General features: G+C 44.1%; 1 protein-coding gene across 2 annotated transcripts in view; it reads left to right on the top strand.

The window, feature by feature from the left end:
• The first annotated feature begins 2793 nt into the window (after positions 1 to 2793).
• FAM53A (family with sequence similarity 53 member A) overlaps positions 2794 to 10240 on the top strand; it is a 111406-nt gene continuing 103959 nt past the window's right edge. For both annotated transcript variants that reach the window (XM_027836142.1, XM_027836141.1), the window contains exon 1: positions 2794 to 2848. The gene's annotated coding sequence lies outside the window, so the exon portion shown is untranslated. The remainder of the gene's footprint in view (positions 2849 to 10240) is intronic.

Genomic DNA, 10240 nt, shown 5'->3' with positions numbered 1-10240 from the left:
CTTCACTTTTCTTTTAGACTCAGTTTCCTCATCTGTAAAATGAGGATAATATAATTTTCCTCCCAGGGTTGTTGTGGGGATCAAATTACATAAAGCAGATAAATCCCATGGCAAACTTTAAAATGTCATATAAATATTAGCTTTTATTACTACTCCAGATCCATCCTAACACCACCCTTCCTTTTCTGCCTTATTTCATAGTATTCTATGCTCCAGTACCCCTACACTTTCTTCCTTGTGCTTCTAAGGTCCCTTCCCCATCCTCCTGGTGAACTCCCACCCCTTTCTTCAGAGTCACCTCCAAGGCCAGCTCTTCCAGGACTCTGGTCCTGATACTTGTTAGGGACTGACGCTTCCCTTATCAGATCTCACTTTTCTCACACCTCTCAGCTGAATTGCCAAGTCAATATTTTATTAAGCATGTATTTGGTAGGAGGCACTGGGCTAAGTGCTGCTGGGCCCCCAAACACAGCAATGAAAACAGCCTCTGCCCTCAAGGAGCTCTCTCTACTGGGGGAGATCCCAAATAAGCAAATGCAAACCACTGGGGAAAGTGCCAATATGTGGGTGATGGGGAGAGGGCCTCCAGTGGGAGCCACACTTGAGTTGAGCCTTGATTGGATTCCAGGATGTGGAGGTGATGAGGAGCTAGGGCTTCAGAGCAACATAGAAGGGAGATGTTATGGCTTGTAAGGGAAACAGGAAGTAAGCTAGTTGGGGTGGAACGAAGTGATCAGTGGAGCCAGCTTGTGGAGGGCTATAAATGCCATAAGAAGGCTTTGTATTTTATCTTGGGGGGTGGGGGTGGGAGTGGGTCTTTCTCCTCATGGGGACCTGTGACTTCATATGTTTAGATTTCATTGGTGCAGGTAACTGACAGTGAATTAGTCCTTCCACTAATGTAGACACTCAACACTCCCAACTTTTAGTCTTAGGGAGGTGCTTAGATGCTCTGGGAGAAGCAGGACTGGGCCCCCCCCCCCCCGCGGCTCTCTAGCCACTACCCTATCCTGCCTTTTATTAGATGCAATATTATATAACGTAATTAACAGTCATCAACTTCATGTCACATTCCCTATACGTGTGATCTGCTGAGCAGGCACTTTATACAAATGTTTCAGTTCAAACAGCACTTATTATGCACCTACTATGTGGAGGTATTGTACTACATGTCCCCTCCCCCCCCAAATAAACACATTCTGCCCTCTAAGAAGCATCCATGCCCATATTCTCCTCAACTTGTTTGTGGGACTGTGTAATGTGACATTTACCACCTGGCTCCCGCTCTCACGGAGTTTACAGTCTGGAGGTGGGGGAGAGGGGATCAATCTAATTCAGTGAACATTTATTATGCGCCTACTATATGCCAGGTAATGTGCAAAAAGACACTGCAGATACATAAGGAGGCCAGAGACACTCCCTGCCCTCAAGGAGCTTACGATCTAAATGCAGAAAACTGGGATAATCTGTAAAGGCACACGTGGGTTACACACATTCATCTGGTTTCCGGCCCCCCATCCCACCCCCACAAGCGTGCGTGTGGAGCCCTGAGAAGTCACAGAAGACGACTGGAGGCTACTAGGACCCTCGACTTCTCACCTCGAAGGGGGGGGGGGGGGGGGGGAGGGGAGGTGAACGCCACGTTGTACCGTCCACGCGGTGCCTGAAACTTCCCCGCCCCAGCTCCAGCCCTCCCAACGGTCACTCCAGCCTTCTCACCCAGCGGCCAGCCACACGCATGCGTCCCCAAGGGGGTGGTGGTGAACGTGGTGGTAGTGGTGTGTGTCTCGCGTGGGAGGCAGCAGGGTGAGGAAGGAGGGAGGGGGTCACGTGCCGTACGAGGAACGCAAGCCCGCCCGGCACGCGCCCGGGAGGCCCCGCCCCTCAGGTGCCCTTCCCTCCTCCTATTCCTTCCCCCTCCTTTCCCAGGACCTGCAGGAAGAGTTCCAAATTGGGGCGTGCTTGCCTGCTATTCCCAGGAAGGGACTAAGGGGGCGGGGAGAAGTCGGGCGCGTGCGTATCCCGGCTCAGGGAGACCGTTGTCGGATGACGCCACTAAGGGGCGGGGCGAGCAGCTCCAGAAAGAAAGAGAAAGAGGTGGGCGTTGACTAGGAAGTTGGCACTGGGGGAGGAGAAGGGGGCGGGGCCCAGGGCGGGCACGAAGGGGAGGAGAGGCGCGCACGCGCTCATGACCGCACGGTTGGAAAGGCTGGTCGCCGGCACGTTGCCGGGTGGGCGGGGGAGGGGCGTGACGCAGCAAGGTGAAAGGGGGCGGAACTCAGGAGCCCCGCCCCCTTCCCCGATGGCGTGCGTGCGGGGAGCGGAGACGGGAGTGGCGGGGGGGGGAGGAGGAGGAGGAGGAAGAGGAGGAAGAGGAGGGCAGAAGGAGGAGAAGGAAGAAGGGCAGCAGGGCCCCGGCCGGGTCCCGACGGGCTGATGGCAGCGGCGGAGGGCGAAGGGGGGCGGCCAATGAGGGCGGCCGGAGGGGGCGGGGCGTCGCCGTCTATTTTGTCCCGCGGCCGCTGAGGAGAAGCGTCGTCGTTCATATGCAGGAGGGCTGGCGGCCAGGGCGGCTTCAGCTCCGGGCCTGGGCTGCGGCGGCGGCGGGATCCTCGGCGGCGGAGGCGAGCGCGGGCCGCCCGCACCCCCGCACCCTGTGCAGCACCCGCCGCTTCCGGGCCCCCCGACGGCCGCGGCCGCCCCCGGCTCCCGGCTCCCCTGGTCTGCCTCTCCGGGGCGCGAGCCCGGCTCCAGCGCCGAGAGCCCGGCTCCAGCGCCGAGGACCCGGCTGCCGCTGCCGCCGCTGCTCCCGCTGCTCCCGCTGCCGGCGGCCGTGTCCGAGCCACAGGTATCCGCTGCGGAGCGCCCCGCATCCGTCGTCCCGCGAGCCGCGCGTGGCAGCCTCTCCCGTTCCTGAGCCCCGGGAGGGCTTGGTTTCCATTTAAAACAACAAATTAAGTTTAATTTCTTCGTGCACTTCTCTCTCTCCTTCTCTCTCTTTCTTCTTCTCTCTTTCATTTTCTCTCTCTTTCTTTCTCTCTCTTCCTCCCCGCCCCCCAACTTTAGCCCCCTTCTCCCGCTCTCGTGTCCGTCCCTGGTCGGCTTAGCTTCTCTCTCGACTTACTAAGTCTCACTCAGGGGCTGATGCAGCAGGAGGTCGGGGGTGCGGGGAGGTGGACAGGAAAGACTTTGGAGAGATGCCGGAGGGGCCGACCCCTCGCTTCTCAGATGGAGAAACCGAGGCTCTCCCAGAAGGGCTGCCCTTGCTCCGGGAGAGTCCCGAGGGAGGTGGGTGGGGGTGTTCGCTTTAAAGGAAAAGGAAAGCTCGTGCGGAGGAGAGTTGGCTGGTGGTTGCCGGGAGCCTTGCAACCTTGAGGCAGCAGGAGCCTCTCGGAGCGCTGCATGCCCAGCTCACAGGCTGGATGGGCAGCGGCGATCTGTCACGGGCCGGTCCGTTGCCTTGCACCTCGAGTGACACCGTCTGAAAAATGAACAAAATAGGTTTCCGCAAATTAGTTTGAGACAGTTGTGGGAATTTTGTGGGTTTTTTTTTTTTTTTGGAAGACTTTCTTTTGGGCTCTTCTTGGCAGCTCTTTAAGAGGGCAAAGTGGTTGAACAACTCGAAACCCTTTACTAATCATTGATAAGCAACCTCATAGAAAGAAACGTCTGGACCATTCAGTATTTGGCCTTGAAAGAAGAAAAAACTTTTTTTTAAACCATTCCAACGAGAAAATGTGATCTTTTTTTCTGGGTGTTTAATAAAAAGTATTAAAATTAACGTGGTTTTTTTTTATTGTTGGCCTGATAAACATTTTAGCCACTTTAACTTTTAAGAAGAGAGGAAATTTTGATTTCAGTGTTTTGACTGAAACTGAGGTAATGAGCAGTTCTGTCCAGTCCTAATGGAAGATGGTTCGAAATTGATCTTTGTAGTAGTAATAACGGTACTTAAGGGTGACAACAGAGATGGAACTAGTATTCTGAATGAGTCAGAGTAGATCAGAGATTAGGGATTTTTAATGTGCATATGAAGTCGTAGGCCTCAGGATGAGTTGAACTGGCTGCTTGAATCTCTTTTCCGGTTCCCTACACCTCCTTTAAAGTTAGCTACTAAGAACTGTTAATTCCAGTCGTTGCTGTTACATTGCTTTAAGTATACGTGGGTGGAAATTTTGTTTGAAAGGGTTTTAAATCATGTAACAGTGAATTGAATAGGTAATGAAATATTTTCGATGTAGAACTCCTTAATAATAAGACTCTTTGCTTTAAATAGTTCTTAAGTGAACAGATAGTTGGAAGTTTGCCCCTTTGGTAGGCAGGGAAGATCGGGTTAAATTCTAAGAACTTAATTACTTTCTAGAAAGAAAATAATTTGAGTCCTTGCAATAGATTTCACTTTCTTGTTTTCTATCACCTCTTTTTTGTTTAATTAAATTATTGAAGTCTAAGTATAATAGCTGGTTGGATAAGTTTACCATTTAACTTTAAAGCATATTGTAGATAAATAATTTCAGGCTTAAAATAGGGTACCTGTTTCTGTTCTTGGAGCTCAATTCACAATGACTTAAAATACTTTATAGAAACATGGACTTCTGCTTGGCTTGCCTTGATGTTCAGTGGGTTGACTGTATTTAAAACTCTTACTCTGGCTTTTTTCTGAATATACTTCAGGTATGGGGACCTATGCTAATAGAATTAACAAACGTTTACTCGGTTCTTCAGTTCTACTGTAATTGAGATGTGTTATATAAAGAAAGCAGTTTATTCAGTGCCTAACCAGAGTACTTGAAGAAATTTACAAATCGAAGTATCTCAAAGTAATAAGGGTGAAGGAGTCTGGCTTTGGTCTGTGCTTGATGGTCTTGTATTTTGCCCAGAACTTAAGATGTGAATCCATACGTTTTAGCAGTTGTTTATCTTAAAGTTGGGGTACTTAACCTGAGTGTTAGGAAATAATTCATTCTTTTGGGAGATTAATGTACCTTATTTCATATCTTTTTCTTTTTCATAGGAATTCCCTTGGAGTCTGGCAGCCATTGTTTTTTACCCAAGCATTCCTTTGTGCTAACAGCTATAACGGTGGCAGATTTGCCACCTCCTGTGGTTTGATAGATTATTCCCTTTATAAACACGTGTACTTAAAACTTTCCTCTCCTGATCTTTGTTCCTGCAATAAATTTTATGATGCCTCTTTGAAAGCTGACATTAATTTCTTAAAAATTGCTTTCTCTTTCAGTGGCATTTAAAATAATTTACTGGACAGTTTCTATTTCTCCCATTTTTAGAGGGTATGCTGGGACTCTTTTCTGGTTTTTATAGTTAGACTCATGTACATCTGTCTTAATCTGAATTTCACATTTTGCAGCATAGCCTTTAGGTGCTAAATTTTCACTTATGCATTCATACAGGATTTGCCAAATTATACCTCAGAAGGCAAATGAGAAATAATTTAGACAGATAGTCTTGGCTCTTTATTTCCTGCAGTAATGCAATTTCCTCAAATGCACATTTTTTACAAGAATTTTTTTTAACCGTCACATTCTGAATATATGACTTTATTTTTCATGTAGAATTTTTTTTAGTGTTTTTAATGTCTAGTGTAGAATTTTTTCAAAAGGTAACAGGAAGTTTCAGGTAAGAAGTATTGTCCAATTTGATTCCTTGAAGAGATAAATGTAAGAGTATTCTTGATGCCCCTTTTAAAATATACTGTTTTTTCCTTATACAAAATGTTGATCTCCCATGGTTCAATTTTATTTTTTTATAACCTCTGAAACAACTAGATGAAATTAGCTTCATTTTTTTTAATGGTTTTATGGAAACTGAACTAAAGGCTAGATGTCCTTGAGAAGTAAATGGTAACTCGTTTTAAAAAACTAAGCCAAGAAGAGTAAAACAATTTCCTTATTGTCTATCCCAAGGGGCTCTTCCTAAAGATTTTAAGGGAAAATGACTTTAAATGCAGAAGGTCCTAAAAATGGGAGAAACCAAGAGCTAGGTAAGAGTATAACTTTATGATCCTGTTTAACACTTTAACCATGTTCAGTGACAAGAGGAAAGGTTTTCAGAGGATCAGGTACTTACTACCTGCCAAGCATTTAGCTGAAGCTTTTGATGTGGCCTATAGCCAAATACAGTACCTCTCTTAGGAGGGGAAGAAATCATAAGAGTGAATTCTGACTGTGCAGAAGATAAAAGTACAAGTATTGCTGGATTATTTTGGTAGATTTGTCAGAAACTTGATATCATTAGAGTTGAGTCTTTTTGTCATTATTTCTGCTTTATCAGTCAAGTCCTTTTTAATCACACTTACATACAAAGGTGAAGATATAACCCAGAAAGTCTTATGGAGCATTTTTTTTCTTTTCCTATTGCCACATGCCTTTTTCTCATTTCTTGCAAACTATTTTCCTCCAGTCTGTATTTGTACCTGTTGCATCTATTACAAGGACTTTTTGAAACCCAGATTTTAGTTCTAGAACACTGCAGATTATTGGAAAAGGCCAGTGTTTTATAGGGCAGCTAGATGGCGCAGTGGATAGAGCACAGGGTCTGAAGTTAGGGAAACCTGAGTTCAAATTTGGCATCAGACTCTTAATAGCTATGTGACCTTAGGCAAAGTCACTTAACATTGTTTGCCTCAGTTTCCTCATATGTAGTATGAGCCAGAGAAGGAAATGGCAAACTACTCCCTAGTATCTTTGCCAAGAAAACCCCAAACGGGGTCATGAAAAGTCAGATGCAACTGACCAACAACGTTTTAGCTATCTTCATACTTTATCAACATTAGTGCCAGTTTTATCTGAGTCTTTTCCTGTAATCATTGGTGTAAGCATACCATAGTAAAAATAAATGTGATGTCTCAGAAATAGAACCTGTATTGAAACTGACCATGTGGTGAAATGCTCCATAGCTGAGAATTATCAGCATATTCAATGATGTTAGCCTTAAGGGCTCTAAATTAATTTTAAATATTAAGGAAACTAGCATTTCCTGAAAGCTTGTATTTTTCTATTTGTAATACTATTTCCCTTGAAGCTTTTGCCAGTTAACACTTAGATTGTCAATCAGTTCGAACATTTGTGGCATTAAGGAAATTGTGTCAATTGGTCCCCCAGGAATCTGGGGTGTACTGGCTGGATCACTGGCTTGTGGAGGACCTGTGTTCAATCAGGTCTCTGCTGCTATCAGGTAACCTGGGGCAAGTTTTCTGAAGCAGCCTCTTGGCTCCCTGTTTTCTTAATCTATGAAATGTAGGAGTTAGATCAGATGATTTCTTCAGTTTCCTTCCAGCTCTTAAAAACCCATGAGAGACGGGACAGAATTTCTTAGATTCAGAGCTAGAAGGATGTCAGAGGTCATCTAGTCTATTTTGGCCTTTTTTTCTTTTTTTAAATTTAAAGACCATGACATTTTTTCTAACAAAGCAAATTGTATTTATATTTAAAGGTTTTGATAAAGTGCCTTTTGGGAAAAATTATAAGAAAATATTCACAGAATTTTGTGATTTTTTTTTAATTCATTGAATTCTTTAGACAGTTCCCAAATCAGTATTCATCTGGCTGAATGTAGAGCAAAAATTTTGAACCTTTTTAAGATGGTAGAAGAGACCAGCAATTAGTAAGTGTTCATTTTCCCTTTCAGCTACACTATTTTCAATTTGATTTAACATTAAGCATCTACAATGTGCAAAAACATTATGTTGGCTTTGGCAATACAAAGACAAAGATGAAATGGTCTCTGTCCTCAAGTTGCTTAAGCACACACAAAATGCAAGGGGAAGAGTGCCCTTAGCAGATGGTGCATCAGCAGAAGTCTTGTGTCGGACACCTCTGGGCTGTGCCTAGGAGGCAGCTAGGGTTTACAGCAGGGGCAAATGAGGGGGAGAGGGAGGAGATGGGATGTTGAAGACTGAGCTAGTGTGGACCAGTTTGTTTGGAAGAGAGAATGCTTTTGAAGAGGATAGAGTTAGGACCTGTGATGTCATTGGTATAGGGAACACTTAGGGGAGCAAAGCCATTTTAATTGTGCAGCTTTGCAATTTATAGTCTCCAACAGGTGCTTGCGTGACTTGCCCGGGGTCACACAGCCAGCATGTGTCTGAGGCAGGACTGAACCCAGGTCTTCCCTGCTCTAGAGATCAGCTCATTATCTATTCATCCTGCCTGAACACAGTCATGTGAAATACGATTGGAAAGTATCCCAAATGTATTGTTATAAAATGGTGATGGCTTCGTATATAGTCAGTTTTGGACTACTTTGCAGATTGCCAAGGTGGATCTAAGGTGGGGATCCAGAGGAAATAGTAAATGGTCTGTATTCTCTGTTATCTTCCACCTTTGACCTTCTCGGGTTGTAGACCCAGTTGTGGGATCACAGAGTCACAGAGTATAACACTTTAGTAATTTTTCTAAAATGATTTTCCAGAATGGTTGGACCAATTCATAGCTTCACCAGCAGTGTCTTAGTGTGTCTGGCTTTTGTAGCACCTCCAATGTGGAAATAGCCTTTTATCACCCAAGCCACTTTAAGTGTGATGTGAATCCAGGGCATTTTAATTTGCATTTTTTTTTATTGATTTGTTACTTTCACTTTTAAAAACTATTCATATCCTTTGCCTTTCTTGTGGAATGATTATTAATTTTATGTATTTTGCAATTCCCATTAACTCTTGGATATTAGACTTTTATCACAGATGTTTGATCCAAAGATATATTTTTTCCCCTACTCAAGAGCTTGTCTTATTCTGGTTGCTAGTTATTGTAGTTGAATTTGTTGAAAAACCTTTGATTTTTACATAATCAAAATTATCTATTTTGTCTTGTGACCACTGCTGTTCCATATTTGGTTATGAATTCTTCCTCTAAATATAGTTGTGAAAGATAGCTTTTTTTTTTTTTAATGAGGCCTTTTATGTTTAAGTTGCTCACCCACTGTGATAAATAGTTTAAGATGCTTGTCTGAAGTTGCTTTTTGCCTGACTGCTTTCTAGTTTCTGGGCAGTTCTTTTCTAATTTGAAGTTCTTTACTCAGTAGCTTGTGTTTTGGGATTTATTGACCATTGGGCTGCTGTGTCTGACTACTTTTAATTCATTGCTTATCTTTTCTGTTGTTCTAACACACTTCAAAATTTTTTACCTGGTACCAGATAGTTTTGATAACTACTTTATATAATCTGAGATCTAGTAATGCTAAACTCTGCTTATGCTAAGTATTCAAAGTGCATTTTTTTGTGGGTAGCAAAAAAACAGGAAGCAAAGTGGGTGCCCATTAGAAGGAAGAAAGCAAGCATTTATTAAGTTGTTGCTGTGTGCCAGAGACTGGGCTAAGGGCTTTACAAATAGTCTGCCTTTTGATCCTCAAAACAACCCTGGCAGGTAAGTGCTATTATTATCCCCATTTGATAGATGAGGAAACTGAAACAGAGATTAAGTGACTTTCCCAGGGAGAGAGCTTGAAAGTGTAGAGGCGGGATTTGAACTCAGATGTTCCTCAGTGCAGTGACAGCACCTTATCTGCTGTGCCTCCTAGCTGCCACTGGCTGCCGTTGATGGCAGAATGGCAAAACAAATTGTTATATTGTAACATTATAACTACTGTGAGGATTTCAGAGAAACCTGGGAAGACCTTTATGGACTTAGTGGGGAAGAAAGCAAAGCCAGCAGAACAATGTAAAGCATGTCTATAACGTAAATGAAAGCTACACTAGAAGGATCTGAACTCAGATTAAATGCCCTTACTCCTTTTGATTCCATAGGAGAGATAATGAAACGCTTCCCTCCTTTTGGTAGCAATGGCACACTGAATGCAATTAGAGTATTCATTGGCTTGACTTTGCTGTGTTCGTTACAAGGGACTGTAGGGAGGTCAGGTGGGGTCAGGCATATGGGGAAGTAACCATGTTATAAAAGACAAGTGCCAGGATTTAAATTACCATCTAGTCGAGAGATAGTAGGGCACTGGGTCTGATTTTTGCAGAAGAACCTTGGGCAAGTCACTTTATGGCCTTGGGTCACATTTTGGTCATCTGTAGAATATGGTTAATGTTTGAATTGCCTCCCAGGGTCATCACCAGCAAAAGGCCTCTGGAAACCTGAAGGCTCTGTAGGAGTAAGGGATTTGTTGCCACTGCTCAGAGGTAAACCTTACTAAGCCCCAGCTGGCATTACCAGAGAGATGCACACTCCTTGTAAACTTGCGTTGGTGTATTCTCTATGTCTAGTGTAGAATTAAATTT

The sequence above is a fragment of the Vombatus ursinus genome, unplaced genomic scaffold (genome assembly GCF_900497805.2).
Source record: "Vombatus ursinus unplaced genomic scaffold, bare-nosed wombat genome assembly UNPS02014818.1, whole genome shotgun sequence".
Taxonomy (NCBI): domain Eukaryota; kingdom Metazoa; phylum Chordata; class Mammalia; order Diprotodontia; family Vombatidae; genus Vombatus; species Vombatus ursinus.
This window is presented reverse-complemented; position numbering and strand designations above follow the sequence as displayed.